The following is a 21,073-nucleotide window of genomic DNA, read 5'->3' on the forward strand; positions in this document are numbered from 1 at the left end:
TCACACAAAGATTGCAGCTGTGATTGCTGCTGCTACAGAAATCTGCAGATGATTCCTAAATTGCTTCAAATTAAAAATAAACCAAACGAGGAAGAGTGCAGGGGAATAGGAGAAGCAGAGGCAAAGAAAATGAATAATTCTGTTTAAATTTAAAAAAATCTTGAGAGAAGGCAGAAATGCTCTAAAGACAAGAATTGTTGACACAGAAAACACAACATAAAGAAGTCCCTATGACCAATGTTCTATCTCTTCACTCTGTACTCATAGATCATCCATTACTGGTGATGCTCAGCTCCAGGCTCATTGCCATGGCTAGGATCCAATTTCAAGATCCATTAGAGCTCCTTACCTCTTGAAGCTTCTTTAGATCAGTCCCTGCTCATGATAAGGAAATTACACATCAATTTTCTCAATAGAATATAAAATGAGACACACCAAGATTGCCCTTAGCTACAGACATGAACTGATCGATGCTAACTGTTCACTAATTTCATTTATTGTTCAATGTTGTTCCACTTTATCTTGCAACCCATGGTATTCATAACAAAAAATAATGGAAAATCACAACCTCTCAGGCATTTCTAATATAAACAAAGCTCTAGGGTATAATGGATCTAAAGGCTAATTTAGAGGTTAACTTGTTGCAAAACAGCTTATAGGAAGAGATTCATGGGTGATGTTTAAGTAACTAAGGTAATATGGGCAAATCACTGTCACTGTTTCACATCTGTTCAGCAAACATGACTGAACAACTGAATGGTTGACCCATGTAATCAAAGGAGTTATGTGGGTTTATATTTATTCAGTGTTGGCACTGAGTACTCTAATTTGTGGTGCAGGCAGTTTGGCTTTATTTAATGAACTACCCCTGTGAGTAATTTAGATAAAAAGAGGTCTGTAATATTATGCCCCAGGAAGACACAGAGATACTGTGCTGGTATGTGACAACAATATTCCTCCTCAGACCTAGTGGCCTCCTGACATCTCCTTCTGCTCAGGTTACAGACTGGTAAAAAAAAACATAGCAAACCCCTACAAGAAAGCCGAAGCCTACCATACCTGTATTCCCTGTCGCCTTAAACCTCCCCTGAGTAATTTTCTATGGCATCTGGAGGCCGTCTCTTGAAAAGAGAAGACAAAGCCCTTTCACAGGTAGCTATTGGCTTTTGAAAATGTGTTCTGTGCATGACCTGCCAGCTGCAAGGAACATCTGGGGCTATGGGGTTCAAATCTCTTATCTTTTCCTGACAACAGCAATGTTACCACTGATTAATGACAATTCTAGAAATCTCCTTTGGCAGATGCGGCCAGTTGGTGAGGTTTAATGGTCTGGCTTCTTGACTTTTTTTTTTTACCCTGATCTGTTTAAAAGTCCTGCACTATGCATCCTCCTTGCTGGTGATGCCCAAGGTGAAATGCACAGAGGCACATGCTGTGAGCAAGGCCCAGAAGAGAAGCTATCAAGCCTGTTTCTGAAAATAAAGGGTGATGTGATATAGGTTTATAGATGATTTTATGTAGAATAAGACAGCCCATTCTCTTTCTCAGTGAATCGTGGACAGCTATTAAGCTAGAGTATATTGGTCTTTAATTACCAAGAAGAACAGGTTTAGAGAGTGTAGGAAGAAATGGACCAGGAAAAAAAAAAAAAAAAAAGTCAAAATAAGTTTTTCTTAATAACTTTTTTCCCCTTAGAAAATTCCCAGAAGGATCATGGTGCTAATTTAAATACCTAGTAGACTCTGGCTGGTGCCCCTGCGAATGGAAGGAAGATGCTTTTAGAAAGCTTTGTTCAATGGAAATGCTTCTATATTTTGCATTTTAAAACTGTACTGCTATGTCAGTAAAAACTTCCCTTCTCTCCCCTCCCTCCTGCCTTATTTTTAATGCCTAGGATAATTTTGAAAGCATCCCTGCTGGGTCCCTTGCAGGCTGCCTACTCCTCTCATGTATAAAGTTCATACCTTTTGTGAAGGCAGTTTCAAATTCTGACAGACTGGCCTCCAAGCTGGCACTCTGAACGCTGGTGACCAGCATGGGAACTAGCACTTTCCCAGCCGTCTGTGCAGAGCTGGTTTGAGCAGCCCCTTCTGGGACACACCAGCCGTGTTTCCAGACGTCCTATTGGAGTGCCACCTTTCAGGATGCCTAGGGACCATGCAGCTGCTCCACACCACGAGGACTTCGCTCAAAATAAAAATGACAGCAATGCACTCTTTCCCACCTGGAGCTGCGCATAGCAGTGATCATGCCATTTCCTGCTCAGAAAAGCTCCGCTAGGACTTTTTAATAAAATTAAACATTTAAAATGTTCAAACTGGATGTGATTTGTCTTTTAGCCATCTGGAACCACAACCTGTCCAGATTAGATGCATGCATCCAGAGCATTTTTACTCCTGCCATTGGCTTTGCGCAGCCTTGCTGATCCCAACAAGATTTACCATATATGTGTGCTGTTGCTTTTGCCTTTTTTTAACCCACCCTCTTCCTTTCTGCACAACTCTCTAGGACTGAACTTTACAGACTGTGTCATTTGCTCTTAACACTTGACACTGTATAACTGCTGTCCCTGCCTTTAAGATACGGCTGCTCTATCTGCATTGACCCACATACATATGTGTGCTCACCTTTAACATTTCTGCCACCATCACTTATAAAGTAGCGTTACAGTTTGTGCAGTGCTGCTGCAGCTGTGCTTTCTGATGCAACTAATCCCTTCAGTGCAAGTTTGCATGTAGTGAGGTGAACTGGCCTTTGATGTAGAAATCTGTGAGGATTATTCAATGCCTATTTAAGAGTAACTTCCTTATTTGTCCTTCCTGTGTGGCATCAAAGTCTCCCAGGATTCACCTAAAATTTTCATTTTCACAAAACTGAGGTACATAGCTTTACTATCTGAAACCACCACAACATTGTGAAATGTGGTTGAGACTGTCCTCTAAACCGTAAATCTGCTTTTCAGGTTAAGGTCTTCCCTGGAGCTCAACTACAAAAAGGCACAGTTTAGTAGTCAGATATATTCCAAAAACAGTGCCAGTTCTGTATTATCTACAACAGAAACTCACTTGTTTTGTTTTGCAGAATTTAATAAGCCATTTGTCTGGAGCCAGAAGAATAGCAGAAGAAATAATCCAGTCTTACACATATTCCTTCTTGCCTCTGAGGTGAAAGGGAAAGAGAGTTCTCAGTGGTCAGCCTCTTCAGAAACTTAAAACGCTGACAGTCAGCTCCCCTACCTCATATGCTTTATCCCTTTTAATTTGTTTGCTAATATTGTTCCCTCCACAAATCTTTCATTCTTCTCCGCTGTTCAAAACATAAACTTCACACCAGAAATGTTGCATTCAGCATAGAGTAGTTGTAAGCCTTTCTTCTTTAGATTTCACAATATGTCATTGAAGTTGTCTTTGAAACTTACCTTCAAATGAATTTTGTCATGGTATTTTGTAGCAATAACTCTTTACCTGACACTCTTTATCTTTTAAATGTCCTTGAATTTCTATTTCTCTGGAAAACCTTGTACTGGCAATCTAGTAGAAGATACTACTGTAAATCAATAATACTCTGTGTCTTATTTTTCCCCCACAAAATGTGGCAGTGTCAAGAGTTAAGTGCAGACATCACTAAACATTTAATCTGAAACTTCAGTAGACCATATTCTAGATGCTGTGTGTTTCTCCTATAGGTATTGCAGTATGTACTCTGCTGCCAATGGTCCCATTAAAGATCTGCTGCAATTTAGCAATAGCTACATTAAAAACTTCTGGAAGGGTCTTCAAGAGACAGTCCATCCCTCAAGATAGGATTAACTGCATGTTATCATTGCTGGTAGATGGCTGTCTAGTGTATTCCTAAAGACGTGAATGGTGGAGAGTCTCAAAGCAAAGTATTCAACACTGGTTTTCTTAGCTTTTCATAGTTTAGGTTTTCAATTTCATTCTTTCTTGCCACAATTTATTCTATGGACATATAGCATACCTTCTCAGCTTTTTACAATAATCTTTCGTACTTCAAGGTTTTTATCATGCCCTCCCTCAAGTCTTTAAAGGGGAAAAAGAGATCAGCTTTTTCAATCATTCCTCATAGATCATGTTTTCTAAACCTTGGGTCATTCTCATTGCTTTCCTTTAGAGTGTCCACTTCTCATCATTCTGTACCCACACCTAGGCACCAGACTCTATTTCAGGTCTTCTCCTCTGCCAAATGGATCAGAAAGCACCCATTCACAAGTCTTGACAGGCATACTCCACTGTGATGATTACTTTCTTCACAATAATTTTATACCTGGCTTATGGTTAATTGCAGCTTTCTCTTACCCCTTGCCTATAGATTCTTTTCTAAGGGTCTGATGTTCCTCATCCTTTCCTTTATCTGTTTACTTGAATGCAGCTCCTTTCATATGTCTACATCTATTCACTAAAAAATGCAGTCATGACCCTTTTCAATTCTAATGATGTTTTCCAACCATCTAGTCCTTCCTCCCTAGGTAGCATCTGCAAAATAGTAATAATAGTGCTTTTTATTCCATTAGCCAGATGATTGTTAATGAAAACACTGAACAAAACTGAACCTAGAACAACCCCCTGCATGCAAAGCAGTCTTCCATTTTTGCACTCAATTAGTGGTAATTACTTCCTGAGCATGGCCATCCAGCCTGTTCCTCGTCCTTTCCATGGCAGTCTTTTCAAATCCTTATGGACCAGCAAATTCCCCAGGGTTGGTCAGCCAGAGTCAAAGGTGACCAAGCACTAGCTGTGCTCTCACCCTCGGTGTATAGTCCACCAACAGCCCAAAACATGGCAAGTGATAAACTAATGCTAGGGCCCAGCCAGGGACTCCAGCCAGAAGCAAAAGGAAACAACAGGCTAAAGGCAGGGCTGGAGACCAGTGCTGCTGTGGCACTGCTGGGGCAGGGACTAATGGCCCTGGAGGGGCTGAAATAGGATCCTGACCAGAGATGGGGGGCCAGGTTGGCTGGGGACATCTTGGCCTGTTGGCGTCCACAGGGCCAACATATACAAGACTATCCTGTTGAGACTGTCAAAGGTTTTACCAGAGATGTGGTAACACCTACTGTGGCTTTGTTGCTTTCCCATGATCTGTTATTGAAGGTTTGTTTTTTTCCTTATGACTATAGACAGCCATTAATTTCTTCTGAGAAATCAATTTCTTTTTGCAAACAACTTAGGAACTTAACCCTGTTATGAAGTGAATTAGGAACCTCATATCACTTATTGTGCCTCTCTCTTTTCAGAAACCCACTCCTCTTTTTTTCCTGGTATGATGCCATTAATGCCAATGAAATATTAAACACTTATGAGCAGACAGATAATAGATTTAATATTCTTCAGTAAGCTTTCGCCAGCAGATGTGACCACAGCTTGTACTACAGGTGAAAGGTAAACTGAAGAGTGGACTCCTTTTTAATGTGTTTGATGCATTTGAGTTAGTTACTATGGTAATCCCACCCATGTGATATTTAGCTTTGACTCACAGCTGCTGAAGTCTCTGGCATTGTTCCGGAATATTTTTTTTTAACTATAATAAAAATGCTCAGACTATAAGCATCCTGCTTGAGGCATAAGCACCAGCTTGAAAGGAGAAGGTACCTGCTGCTTAAGCAATATATTTTATTTTTAGAGTTTTTTTAAGGGAAATAAACTAAATGGCATCTGCCTCATCTTACAATTTTCAACTTAGATTGCACAAAGTATGTTTAAAAAAAATTCTAAGCTGCTGCAGTGAAAGTGTATTTGTTTTTTCTTAGATTACAGACTTGAGGGTCTTCACACAAGTGTTTTTTTCATATAGAATAAATGGAGTAAACCTATGCTTGAGCACAGAGAGCCATCCTGTTCTTTGTGTAGAGCTCCTAAGGCAATGGAATTCTGTACCAAAATAGACTCAGAACAATCCTATCACCTGCAGTCTGCAGAGTCCACAAAGCTCTTCTGCTATTTTTCAAAGCTCTCTCACACTTCTGTTTAAGACTCTTTCTCAAAAAATCCTCCTCCTTTGATCCAGTTTGTATAGCTACCTTGTCTGCTCCTCTTAGCCCACCTTACCCAGTCTCTACTTAAGTATCAGCTCCTTTTTCCTGTTCCCTCTGTTTTTAATGGTCTATAATGCTAGCTTTGTTTTATTTTTATCCCTTCATTCTCCATCTCATTGCTTTAGTGCATCCTGATCCTGAAATAGTCTAATTAAAAACATAAGGTGTATTCTTGTGGGAGAGGCAGACCAAGAACTCCTAATCCAGCTGGTGCTATCATTGTATTCTTAGAACATGAGAACAATTGCTGTGACATTATGTAGAGAAAGAAATCTAACATGTCTGTAATAATCACTTCAATTTTATTTGAAACCGCTAATATAACGTATGCATCACCATATGGATACTGTGTGATGTATCACAAGAAAGTCTTAACATTGTTTGTTAGCTTCGCCATGCACTAGTTATCAGAATATATTTTATCTTAAATTGTTTCCACTCTCCAGCCATGCTTTTGGTGTAATATCTACTAAAGATACTGACATTTTTGAGACACTATTTTAGTTTACTAGAGCTAAGTACCATATTACTATGTGCTACAGAGTAAAAACTTAACTGGGTTCCTAACATAACTGTTTATTTTACTTGTCTGAAGAAAATTAGTTATAATTTGTCAGTTAATAGATTTTTTTAAAATGCATTTAATGTGCTCATGGCACGTTGATTATGTAATCATCAGCCCACTCATGTTCTGATGGTCTATTGATAATGGATTTTAAGGAATATGATATTTTTTTCTTACTTTACTAGGGAAATTTTAAGTTCATCATTAAAATAAAGGGGGATTGACACAAAGAAACTCACTTCCTCCAGCTCCCATTAAAAATTCTGCCTGGAAGCTTGGCAAGGTCAACTAACATGCCTTGGCAGTCCAGTTTCTTTTATAAAATCACTTTCATGAGCACTAATACCTTTCAATACATGTTGCAAAATGCTACATGCTGGTATCTCCTGAAAAAACATACCAGCTACTTGGTCAGGGTGCCAATACCTAACCATGTTATTTGCTTTGCAGTCTACCTTCTTTCAGGCTGCATGTTGATGCCTTGAACCAATATTTGCTTGGAGAAGAATTTTCTCCTACAAAAGTCACAACTACATAGAATCATAGAATCATAGAATCATAGAATCATAGAATCATAGAATCATAGAATCATAGAATCATAGAATCATAGAATCATAGAATCATAGAATCATAGAATCGCTTGTGTTGAAAGGGATCCTAAAGATCATCTAGATAAACCCCCCTTTGCAATGGACAGGGACACCTTCCACTACACCAGGTTGCTCAAAGCCCCGTCCAGTCTGGCCTTGAACACCACCAGGGATGGGGCAGCCACAACTTGTGGTGAAAGAACCTGTCTGTTCTGTGCTACCTCTCTGTTAAATACTTTTTTGGATTATACTTTATCTCCTATTTCCATCACTTGATAATGGTCAAACATTTTGCCTTTGACGTAATTCTGCCTCAGCTGTGCATGTAAGTAAGTTTAAGAAGCCTAATAACATTAGAATTTTGTACACTACTTACAGTAATCTAAATCTAAAGTGAAATTCCACTCTGTCTAATTTATGCATAAATTTCAAATCCCTCACAAAGTATTTTTTCTTGAGTATTTGGCCAAGTTTCTTCCAGTCAATAGAAAGTCTGGTAAATCTAAAGTTACCAGAAGGAAAATTTAGTATCTAATTTAGATGCTTGAACTTGATCACTCAAATTCTATCACTAAAGATCTTTAAAAGTGACTATTTGTATTCATAAATTAAGAAAATGCTTTAGGAAGTGCTAAAGATATATAAGGCTCAGTCACAACATAGGCACACGGATCAGTTGAATTTGATTCATTGGAGGAGTTTTTTTCCCTCTACTTTTCAATGACTCTGCTCTGCTACTTTCTCAGGTACAGAGCCCAGTTTTCCCTCTATATATCTTCGCAGTTGAAGATAGATATTCTCCACTACATAACAAATTTGGTTTGTTTTATAACGAAGTCTTCCTGAGTGGTTCTGAAAACACCTGATTTTTAACATTAGTCCTCAACTTCTTTTCTTAAAAAGAGTTAAAATTTTAAGTAACTTCAGACCAAATACAAAACATTAAGCCTCCCACATCCTCTCTGTAAATCTTAAAACTATAACTTCTATGTTTTCTTTATTTTATAAGATTTCCCTAGCACCTTTGTTACCCATGCAATTATTTTTCTTCCATTTTGAATTTTATATTTTCCCTATCTCTTTGTTCTTCTCAAACTTCTTTTGGCTCAATTTACTTTAAAAACTATTATCTATTATTTACCTTCTCTATCATTTAATTCGTTCCATACCTGACTTAAATGCTTCTGTGCCTCTTAGTAAAAATTTGACTCATTATCTGCTCCATACACTTTGTAGAAATAATTATTTTTTTTTTTAAGAAAGGGGTAAATATTAGCACATCTGTGATTAGACTCAGATTACGAAGTGGTAAGACTGCATTATAAAGACAATAGCTGTTTATACTTATAATTCAATTTTACCTAGTACATTTTGTCACTATAGAAAACCTTGCCTAATGACCTGATACCAACATGCCAATGTTTGAAGTGTACTGTTGTTGTTTCACTGGTAAGATATTACTCTAAGTAATTAAAGAAAATTAATTAAGTAAATTTCTTAAAGTATATTTCTGTAAATTAAAGTAAATTAAGTAAATTACTTTGAGTTTATTTGTTTAATACAGTTATGTTCCCACATTCCTTTACATGTTTAACTCTTCCTGTTAAGTCTTATTTTTTCTTCTTTTTTTTTTTTTCCTTTCTTTTAGCAGAAGCCAAGGAACAATAGTCAGCAGCTTATAAAAGACTACTCAAATTATGCAAACTGCAGTGTAGGTAGAAATTAGGTTTTATTTGTAACTGGGGAGCTAGTACTAAATACATTAATTATGTTATTGGTATAGATAACCTTCCCCACTCCCCCTCCAGGGGTATTAGTTCCAGCATACAGATACCCCAGCATGTTTTTCAAAAAATCAGTTTGGTTACAGAAGAAGCATAGCTGCATTTATGTGGTTAGCTCAGACACTGCTTAGTACAAACAAGTCATATTTATTCAGATAGGACTACTCTAAATCACTGTTACTTACTGTTGGGTCTACCTCTGAAACAACCTGCAATGGAATTCTTTGATCGTAGGACTCCGTCCTCTTATAATATTGCAAAGAACTGGGTACTAGAGTAATGGAAATCATTTAAGTAACATAAATAGACATAAAAGCTAAAGTTTTCAAAATTTTTTACTAAAATTCAAGGACATAGAGAAAAATAATGACATAGTTTATTTTTTAATGCAGCAGCCATGAGGTCTTAAGTTTGCTGCTGCAGGTCCCATAAAGTTTGCTTTAATGAGCTGCAAAAGTGCTTTATAGTTGTTGGTGCTCTATGAACAAAAAATAAGCTTTGAGCTTCCCAATGCATTGCAGTAAAATAGCTAAATGAGGACAAGAATAAGTCCTAGGTTCAGAGGTTTGCCAAGACACACTGTATGTTGAAATTTCCACTCCATTTGTGTGCCCGCTCCACTTTAAGGAATATGTAGGTTGAATGGCTGTAACACCCTTTTCCATCTGCTCCTTACCTGTAGCCTCCCCATAATCAGTTCCATACTCTTGTGGATCCTTTTCTTCAGTGAAGCATACAACCACAGCAAAGACACAAAGATACATGCAAGAGCTTTGTTGGCACATTGCCTATGCTTGGAAGGCCAAAGACTATTTCACACATTGCACACTGCAGACATACAATGCAGCTGTGGAGCATAGCAGGACTATTTCTTATCTCACCGTAGCGTCTGCTTGTTCTAGTTTGAATTCCAGCAGCAAAACCAATTCCCAATTGAGTTTGTAGTTTATTAAATACCAACCATGAGAGGAATATTTAGACTGCAAGTTCAGCTTATTTGGCAAGGAAATGATGTCTTCTTGCAGACACCAAATTTGTGCAGAAATACTGGTTGAATATTTTGCTTGCTCTTTTATTTTACTTGATCTATACAAGTGACTGCATACATGTGAGCAATTTTATGGAAAAAATAATGAAGCTTCCAAATTAAGAATGCAAATCTTTTTTCAAAGATTTTTGAGGGTCTTACACATTGTTTAATTCTTTCTGGGGGAATCATTTTGACTTTGAGTAATATACAGGGCTACCTCTGAAACACCTGCTACTAAATGTCTTGAAGGACTCTTTAATACATTTTGAATGAGAAACTAACTCATTTTTTTCATTCAATTTCTAAGCTGAATAGAAAATGTTGTATTAAATAATGACATTTTGAGCAGTGTGAGTAAGGTTTCTAATGGACTTACCTGTCTTTTTGAATTTTGCCCCTTAGTCAAATAGTCTCTTGCAAAAGTTTTGCCAAATCCCCTGCATGCCCAAAAGCTAACAGACTTTTAATATTGCAAAACAAATAAAGGCCTCTGTTTGTGTCTAAACATGTAGGCACCTATCTTCCCACTTCAGTTTCAGGGGCTTCAAATTCCTTATTTTGATAGATGAGGAAAAAAGAATCAAGAAGGAGCACCTCTTGCACCTCCAGTCTATATTCTGGTCTCTTGTTTTTAGCATAGATAATTAAACATGAGGTAAGCTAATAACAGAAGACTGGAAGTAACTGTGACTCCTCTTACTGTATGCATCACAAGCCCAAAGTTATGGTTCTTCATATTTGTTCTCAGAATAGTTGACTTTATCATACAGTAGTCCACATTCAACCAGATGCACTTCAAAAGCATGTGTATTCCAGACAAGTGACATTACGGGACGTCGCCACACCACATCTTTTGGGCACAGCCATGTTGACATATTAGGTCCTGTGGAGGTTACTGTGTGCGCTGCTTAGCCCATTTCCATTCAAGAACACTGGTTTAGGAAAGACATTTTTTATATAGTTTAGGTCAACTGTGTTAACTTGGTCTAGTCTGAGTTTAGAGAGTGATTTTCACAAGATGCTGACCCAACAGAATGGGTCCATAACATGAAGAGAGAGCACAGGCTTTTGGAAGCATAGTAAGCCGTAGCCAAACTTCAATTTTGCCTTGACATGACTATTAGTTAAGAGTAATAAAAGCTTAGAAGCAATCTGTACTTCCTTCAAAGGCTTACAGCAGCTCTTGGAAAAGCTTAAATGAAAGAAATTAGTCAATGATCCATTTCTTATTTTGACTGCTTCATCCTACTCTGCAAACATGTAATTGCATGGCCCCAGCTTTGACACTACCCTAGAACTAGTTCAGAACATTGTCAGGGGTTTTATAAAGAATGTAAACCTTAACAATTACTTTCTTCAGATCTCTATAATCTCTCACAAAATGAGAGCTTTGGATTTTTCTGTGCTTCTCTGTGCTGAGGGGAAAAAAAAAAAAACAACAACAAACAAACCTTATTTTAGAATGCTGATTCTCAAGTGCTGGTTCAGGTTGTTATTAGTTTACAAATCCAATACCAGCACTGACTAGGTGTACTTATATATATTTGCACATTTTTCTTTCCTTAGCTGTAAAATTTTATACTAAAATATCAAATACGAATGCTAGGGGAGCGAGGAACTTACATTGTAATGCAGCAGTATTTTGCCTTATTACTAATTCTGATTATTGCTCTGATCTAAGCCCTACCTCTGCCCTCCAATTCCTCCGTAGCCTACTACTGAGCAGCTGGGAAAAGGCAGCCATTTCCGTAGTCCGACAGTTCTCTCTTAGTGACAATATTTCCCTTTCGGAGTACTGCTTCTCATCTGCCTCTCTGGCTTGCTCAATAATCATAGACAATAACATCATGTAAAACATTTTACTTTGGTTATCTTGTGTTCATATTGCAAAGCTCTGGGGAGAAGGTTACCCATCTTTTATTGACTAAGTAGGAGAGTCCTTATATACCAGAGATTATTATTTGAATTCTTTCTGCACCAGCTCTGAAGTATATTACTCTCACTTGCAATCAGATATCCAGATTTTGGGAGGGTTTTTTTGGGGTTTTTTTTGGTTTTTTAATTCCTTGCTTTAAAGCTGTTTCATGGCTCTTTATTATAAATTGCCAGATTGTGTTTTCAAACTGAAAATACATAGGAATAGTGTTAGAAATCTAAAATGAATTCCAACACAAAAATCCCCCACCTCTGCAGTTTCTCAAGGTTGGTGGATTTTTGTATAATAATCTTTTTTTAAAGTCATGTATTTTTTATGAGTCTGAGACGCACCAATTCCAATAAGTCTTTGGGCTATAGAAATAGAAAAGAAACAGGATGTAATGTTGCATATCATAATATATGAAGCAATCATTCAAATGTAGCTTGCAGTAAGTCAATAAACCTCTACTGTATTGAGGCAACTGAAGTGTAGGATATTCATGCAGAAGATGTTTATTCAATGCATGTGAAAACTATTCTTTTTCTAATTCAAAATGTACCCGAAATGTATTGCTAATTGCTCTCAAGTAATCTAGTAACAATGTTGTAGGTGCATTAATAGTAGTGAGAAAAACAGAGCATGGGCAGCTTTTGGTTTTTCATTTCTTCAAATATTAGGCAGAGTCCTGTGAATACAAAATTCTGCATTTCTTTAGTCTACCTTGTAATAAGGGAAATTATTCCAGCTACGGGTGTGCAGTTCTGTGTGCTCTTGGCAGTTCTAAAGAACAAAGAAAGAATCTGAGAATTTATTATTTGCAGAATGTGCGGCCCTTTGGTCTGCTAAGTCCATGCTGCAGAGTCCCCAGAAAATCCTGTGTTTACCAATTAATGTTAATGGTTACACAGTATAAATCACATACCTTGACAACCTTCCAAGGTACCATGGGTAGGTTAAAGTATTTTCATTATAGGCATTTAAGGATACTATTTGGACAATAGTAGCAGGAGTGTGATAGTCAAGCTGAGGGTCTGTTCAATGTGGGATGGTGTCACGGTTTAAGCTCAGTCGTAAATCGGCCATGCAGTCCTCCCTCACTCCTCCCCCCTTTCCTCTCCCAGCTCCTGGAAGGATGAGGAGGAGAATCGAAAGAATGTAACTCCCATGGGTTGAGATAAGAGCAGTCCAGTAACTAAGGTATAACACAAACCACTACTGCTACCACCAACAGTAATAATGATAGGAGAAATAACAAGGGAAAAGTATATAACCGCTCATCACCTGCCGACTGATACCCAGCCTGACCAAACAGTGCTGTAACCCTTCCAGGTAACTGCCCCTAGTTCTACATCCTGGCATGATGTGCTGTGGTATGGAATACCTCTTTGGCTAGTTTGGGTCAGGCATCCTGTCTCTGCTTCCTCCCAACTTCCCCTCCTCCCTAGCAGAGCATGAGACTCAGAAAGTCCTTGGTCAGAGTAAACATGACTTAGCAAGAACTAAAACCATCGGTGTTATCAGCGCTGTTCCCAGGCCAAAAGTCAAAACCACAGCACTGCACCAGCTACTAAGAAGGAGAAAAATGACTGCTACTGCTGAACCCAGGACAGATGGAAAACATGACGTCCAGGGTGAAAATGCTGACTGCATTTGGCAGAAGATACAACATGGGAAAGAAGTGACACCTTCTTGTGATAGCAAACAATGCAGACAAAGCTTGTCCCAGGGACGGGATCTGGATCTGGAAAAGGAATTGGGAGGAAAAGTTTTTCTTAGTGCAGGAACAGAAACATGACCTTGGCAAAGGCCACGTTGTGTACACAGCAAGAATTGTGCCAGATCATGCACTCAGTGGCAATCCTGGTATACAGATGACATATATCACTTTCTCTTGTGTGATGGACATCCTGTTGTCACAACCGAAGTCCAAAAATTAAGTTGGGTTTTTATAGGGCTGGCTTTCAACTAAGAATATCTGCCAGGTTGTAATGAGGAAGTTATACTGATGTTGATGTTAGGACCAGTCCCTTGCATAACCTGGGGCACAGACGTCTGCTTGGCAGGAAAATGTCTCCATCTGCTGCTGCTGAAACTACTTCTCTTTGGTGTGTGGCAATCATCCATAAAAGCAGTTAGTGTACTTTATAGAAGACGATACTTAACCAAATCAGAGGAATGAGATTCTCAAACTTCCTTATCAAAGCTGTGACATAGAAGCAATTAAGCAAGTTCTGGTCAGACTGTTACAAATAAGACTGCACAGACACATCCAACTATTTTGAGACAATGCAAGAAAAGTGTTTGGGATGAACACTCTTGGCCTGTCTCCTCTTCCAAGCCCTACCTATTGATGCAGGAGTGTAGTGTGAGTCAGAACAATAAGCATCTCATATTCACATCAAAAAGGCTGTGATGTAAAAAATGAAAAGGCATAGAATTCATCTAAAGTATCTTAGCTGTTATATTTATTTGCCTGAAAGAGAGAAAAATGTTCTCATTATGCTGCCCTCTAGGTTACAAGAGCAGCATTCAGCCAGGGAGAAGGAGAGAAACAATGCTTTATGATTTTTCTGATAAAGTCAGCGTGACTCAGATTTCAAACATTAAGGAAAAAATACTTATCACATGCTGATCACAATCAGTCTCCAAAGTAAAAAAGACAATGGGAAATCAATATACATCTCTGCTCATTTGTATTCTCTGAGCAGAGAAAGAGGGTTATGTAAATTGAATAAATCACTTACTATGAATTCTTCATCCAGCTTTCATAGCCAGGACCAAAGTCCCTCCATCACTACCATTATGTAATCTAATTTACATTTTAGGGCCACACAAAATTATGTATTGATAGTTCATGGAGAAGTTTCAGGTTTTTCTCAAGGCAGAAATTAAGTTCCAACTATTTCCGGCTTTCAGAGGTGCAATGCCTTTCTAGGGATCTCTGCAAGGAGTTTGTGCAGGGTTAGGCTCAAAAGGGAGAATTGGCAATCAGACTTTTAGAATCTAAATTAATGGAATAATTACAAATTCATTTCATACCAGTGTAACATTTACTCCTTGTGATCTTGAAAACTGGCTAGAATGCAGTTCATTGTGCTTCTTCCTCAACAAAGTGTAGAAAACAAACCAACCAATTGTTTTTATAAAATCCAGCTTTATAACACACTCCATGACTGTTTCAGAGAACATTCTGACAAACAGAATGCAAGGGACCAGGGGCAATTTAATTATAATTTTGTGCATATGGAGGTTCACCAGATGGCAAATATCTTTGCTGCAAGAAGAAATCCTTGAAGACAGGGAATGTGCAAAGTTCAGATGGTACTTTTTATATGTCTGATGTTAAGCAGAACTGGAGCTAATGATAAATGACCTGGTAAGAAAGACTCAAAGGTGGATAAGACTTAGTCATAGGTTGAGCCTATTAATTACCCTCATGTTTATGCTTCTGAGTAATGCGCTGTTAATTCCAGCAAGGGTGTTCACACTTCAAGGGTTGCACATGAGTACATTTAGATAATGCCAATAATAACTTGTTTGTACAAGGCTGAGAATCCTCTAAACATCTGTCAGAAGTTTAGCTGGTTTTCTTCTGCTAGAGAAAAATACTTTCCTGGAATTACATGTTGTCTTGGTTAATGTCATCCTAAGAAGTCTAGTGTGTGAGCCAGGATGCACATTGCTAGAATCCCACCTGTGTTAGACTTAGGGTCCCATTTAAGTTCCATGTCACACTGCAGGACACCTATGTTTTAGGTTTATAGTGAATTTATTAGGTACTCTTATCTTTAGCTCAATTTTTCCTGATGCTGTTAAGTTTAATTGCTTACACTTGTCCAAAGCATCTCTTCTATGAAATAAAACACTAATATTCCAACAATGTTTCATGGGGATGTAGATAAAGACAGGAAGTCACAGAGGGAGTAGGCATACAGGACTGTGATCAGTTTCACGTGATACTCGTGGTTGGAGGCACTACCTATTTTTTGTGCAAAACGCTAGTACCTAAAGTATTTATCTGGGAAATAAAAAGCCATCATGTCTATGAATATGATAGAGTTATGCGGTGGGGTGTCCTGGTGACAGCCCTTGTCATCCCTCAGAAGGTTCTTTACAGTGGCAGAGCAGAAGATGCATGCAGTTAGAAGATGGCAAAACTGTGTTACAAAGTTTGCTCCTTGGAAAATGTTATTCTGAGCTAGTGATGATGTAATGTAAAATACATTGCTGGATAAAATGTAAAATTATATAGGTGCATAGTTATAGAAGGTGTTGCTGTAGAAATTTGCTGGAGGAGTGATATGATTTAGGCAACCCCATAATCATTGCACGGTGCTGCTGTGTACCTTTTCCCTCCTACATCATGTGACATTCTTAATCTTCCTTCTCCATGTAGCCCAAAAAATTTTGCATAGTTATAACGAAGGCAGGAGAATGAGTAAATTCATGAAGGCTAGGCAGAACTAGCCAACAATATATGAGCAGAGCTGTTCCTACGGAACTTCCAGTGTCTTGATTTAAAAACTAACTTTTACTATATCTTAAATTCTCGATTTGATTTTATCCAGATCCAGCCACTAGTGAATTGTGCCTCTTTTCATGCAGGTTCACTAAGAGATGAAAGTGTGTAGAGAGGCATCACAGCGGTCTATGCACGAACTCACCCTTGCATTGCTGGAGACTCCAGTTCAGAGACTCCCACGTTGTGTTTACTCATGTGAGTGTGGGGCCAGAAGCAGTAAATATGTATTTAGTGGGTCATCAGTAGGGCTCACTAGTTCTAGGCAACACCATGCTACCATAATCAAGTCTAAACTGCTACAGTAGTATGCTACTGTATGTTGGCACTAGTTTGTGTTACCTATGTTCAGACTGAAAAAGACAGAAAGGGTGTAGTAACAGGGTTTCATATTCATATCTATGAGCACATTTGAGTATAGAAGAAAATAAGAAGTTTTTCTGGCTACATCCGTGAAATAACTAGAAAATAAAAATCATTTATATTTCATTCCAACTGGCCCTGACACCAGTAAGCACACCACAACAACCAGTAGCCCTGGCAGCAGGCAGTTATCTGGAGCCAGGGATGTGGTCTCAGGGGCTGAACCTGTGCTGGTTTTTTAGGTTTTCAGTCTCAGAGCTAAGCAAGCTGAAGTAAGTACATGTATATTTATGTGGGCTGCAGCCACATGCCAGACTGCAGAGTGGATATATCTTGAAAAGTAGGAGGTCCTTCTACACTTAGCAAGGCATTGAGTCACACTAAGGAAGACAGTAATGTCAATTTTGTGGTATTTGCTCTGAAAGCAATGCAGATCAAAAGTGATTTTAAAAATACACATTATTATTTTGATAGTTGCCTGCAAGGAATTAGTTAAACCAGTAAACAATTTAGAAATACATCTTGAAAAATATATATCCCTAGCTTAATCTTCTGGCTTGCTCTAAACACAATACTTTCTGCTATACTCTAGACTCCTCTTTCCAAGGATCTTAAGGCTGGGTGAAAGTTAGTTTACCAACTCCCTAGTCTGGATTCTTACTAACAGTCTGCCTATAGTTTTCCCCCTTGAAAACCCATAAAGACCTACTGCTTTAGACTTGTCTTCTGTCCAGGTGAGTAAGGGTCAGTTCTCAAGGCGCTGCAAGAACTTGCACTACCACAACAGAGTTAGGGGTGCTGTTTAACTAATTCATGCTAGGAGGCTTGTATTAAGTAAAGCTGCAAAGTCGTTATTACTGAGCTGCATTCAATTGTGGACTCAGTGATCCTTTTATAGTGATATCACTACATATCAACACACCAGCACCAGAATATAGGAAAAATAACTAGAATACCTTCTGAAAAAGACAGGCTTGATGGCACAGGACGTAAAAGTTGGCAAACTATATGAGAGAGCTTGAAAAGAAGATAATCCTCAAACAATCATGGAATCACAGAATCATAGAATACCAAGTTGAAAGGGACCTCAAGGATCACCTGGTCCAAACTTTCTTGCAAAACCATGGTCTAGACAAGATGGCCAGCACCCTATTCAGATGAATCTTAAAAGCATCCAACACCAGGAAATCCACCATTTCTGTGGGAAGGTTATTCCAATGGCTGATTGTTCTCACCATAAACAATTTTCCACTTGTGTCCAGCTGAAATCTCCCCAGAAGTAATTTGCGGCTCTTACCCCTTCTCTTTTCCATGTGACTCCTTGTAAAAAGAGATTCTCCATCTTCTCTATAACCACACTTTAAATACTGGAACATGGTGATAAGGTTTCCAGTAAGTCTTCTTTTCTTCAGGCTGAACAAACCCAGTTCTATCAGCTTTTCCTCACATGGCAGGCTTCCCAATCCTTTAATCCTTTCTGTGACCCTTATCCAGACCTTCTCCAGCCTGTCCACATCTTTTTTGCATAGTAGGGACCAAAACTTAACACAGTATTCCAGATGTGGCCTGAAAAGCACTGAGTAGAGAGGGATAATGACTTCTTTATCCCTGATGGTGATGTCCCTGTTAATGCAACCCAGCATCTTGTTGGCTTTGTTGTAGCAGCACACTGTTCACTCATATTGAGCTTGTAAACAAAAGGCAACTTTCTTCTTTACTTTATAATGCTTATAGGCGCTCTTAAACAGCTCTCTTTACTGCACACTGTCTCCCTCTCTTTTTCAACTAGCAATCTTTGTTGAAATACAGTAAAGTTTCTTCTTTATTTTTAGCAGTACTGCAGAGCACTGGATGCTGGGGACAGCTGGAGTGTGTGGGATGTGGCATGCTATTTATTCTTCCTACTCTGAGAAAGCAGCAGATGGGTGACTATTAAATCAGAGTCCATGTATGGTGTCTTCCAGATGTTGACCACATGATCTGCCCTGCTATGGCATGAAGAACCTCTTTCTGTGTGCCCATTTTTAAAATTTCTGGTTCATAAGTGGTCATTCCACCAAATGGCTGAGCTGCTGATTCACATGTGTCTTGTTTTACTAATGGAATAGGGGAGATGGGCTTTAAAAAAGAAGACAACAACTGAGAGCATTTAATGTAATTTTAAGTACTTTCTGTTTCATTTATAAACACACAACAGAGCTTTGCAGTCACTTGATTTCAAGTACTGTGGTGTATGTTTTAGGGCACAGCTTGCTTATAAATACATCGGCATTTAAAGGAACAGCAATATGGCACCAGTAAGAAAGAGGAGGACCTTTTATATACAAGAGTGAACAGCCATTAGGTGGACAATTTATCAATACAAGAGGAATAACTCTCAGTGTCAGCTAGGAGGCATTAGCTATTGGACTTCCATAACCACATGGAAATACTGAGTCATGTCAAGCCCCAACCCCAAATCAAGTCTTGTCCACCTCTTTTGGTTATCCATAATCAGCAAATGGAGACCTCAGCAGAACTAATCCATCTGCTTAGGTGCATGGGAGACACATTGTGGCATGAGGGATGGAGTTATGTTGCTCAAATAATTGATGTCTTGTTTTCTTTCCTAAGAAGAAAAAACAGGTGAACATTTCACAAGTGAAGGAAAACTGCTTTATTTTCTCTAGGTTATGAAAAGCAAAGGTTTGAAAACTTATGGCATCTCCAAAGAATCAGAACAAATGAGTCTAAGCAGCAGAGCTTCTCATATCCCAGGAGGCTCTACATGCCTCCACACTGTGCAGCGCATTATGAGAGATTTATTTTCACTCAGTCAGAGAAGAACCTGAGACCTAAAGTAGATTGAATCTGACATGAGTTGTCCCTATACATGAAGGCTGCAGAGGAATGATAGAAAATAAAATTAATTCCCTTGCCATTTTGCTCAGTACCTCAAGGAGTGAGCAGATATCCACACTGGGGCTGTGAGAGCTCTGTTCTCAACGATGGTCAGACGATAAAGCTGACTGTTCAGTGAAGCAGATCGAGATATTTCCTGTTCCAGCTATGCTGTGGGACAGAGCCATCCAACAAAACTTATAGAAGTTTCTGCACAAAGAAGCAGGTACTTGGGGTGGGTGCAGACTTGATTTTGCAAGTGCATCTGTTCTGTTTATTTTTTGCTTCTTTGCAGTATTATCAACTTCTGCTCCATATGGATGATCCATATTGTGCCTTGGTGAAATGATACCACATTATGCTTTTATGCTTTTATCATCAAACACTACTCATGAAAAAATCACCAGGTTTGCCTAGGTTCATCTGTTCAATTTATTTTCCAAAAACTTTATTTTGAATAAAAGACCTACGGTAAATGTGATTTATGTAAATGAATAAAACAAAACAGTTATATAAGCTTTTTGAATCATTCAGATCCTTTCTGTTGCTGTTAAACCATATGAAATACTCTACCAACATATTTTCTTTGGGCTATTTTATTTCTAAAGTCTTACAGCTAAATATATGAAATAATAGGGTATGTACAAAGGCTTTCATTTTGATTTTATTTCCATTCTCTATGCCAATATTTTCAGACAAAGCAGCTCTAATATTTCAAATAGAGTTTTACTTATGAGTTTTTCCAGTCTCTTTCCAAATGCCTGTTGAAATCTTTCCCTTCCCATCTTGGAAGTGGAATTTCTTTTCATCTTTTCAATTTTCTATTGTGTTTTCCCCCTCCAGATCTCAATTAAGAGGAAACAGGTCAAAAAAAACAAAACAAAACTAAACTAAAAACAAGTCTTAGACCATAAAGAAGAATCTTGGTAACTTTTTAGTCCTCTGTTGCTATTTCCTGTGTCCTTTCCCTCCTCTCTACGCTCAACATTGCATTCCCCTTAGAAATCCTCAATTCCTAGTGACCCCAAGGATATTCAGGGGAGTGAGGAGATACATATTGGGTCACTGGTATTTGTTGTTGCATTTGGAATAAGGGTAAAATTTAAAAAGGCAAATAAAAACAAGAGAAAATGAGAGAGGTCAGTAGTGCAACCTGGATTGCTAGAATATCTTCTGCAAGTTCTACTGAAACTTTTCTCCATGTCATTTTTTAGGTATGGCGTCTTTTACTAAATGAGCAGTTTCACTGACTTGTCGCATTCATGCCCACCATTTATAATATGATCATCACTCACCTCTTAACTACTCTTTTATGAGCACACCACTCCACTGGTTGATACTACTAAAAACACCGTAAGTGAAGAATGGAGTT

Source organism: Lathamus discolor, chromosome 5 (genome assembly GCF_037157495.1).
Source record: "Lathamus discolor isolate bLatDis1 chromosome 5, bLatDis1.hap1, whole genome shotgun sequence".
Lineage (NCBI taxonomy): Eukaryota > Metazoa > Chordata > Aves > Psittaciformes > Psittacidae > Lathamus > Lathamus discolor.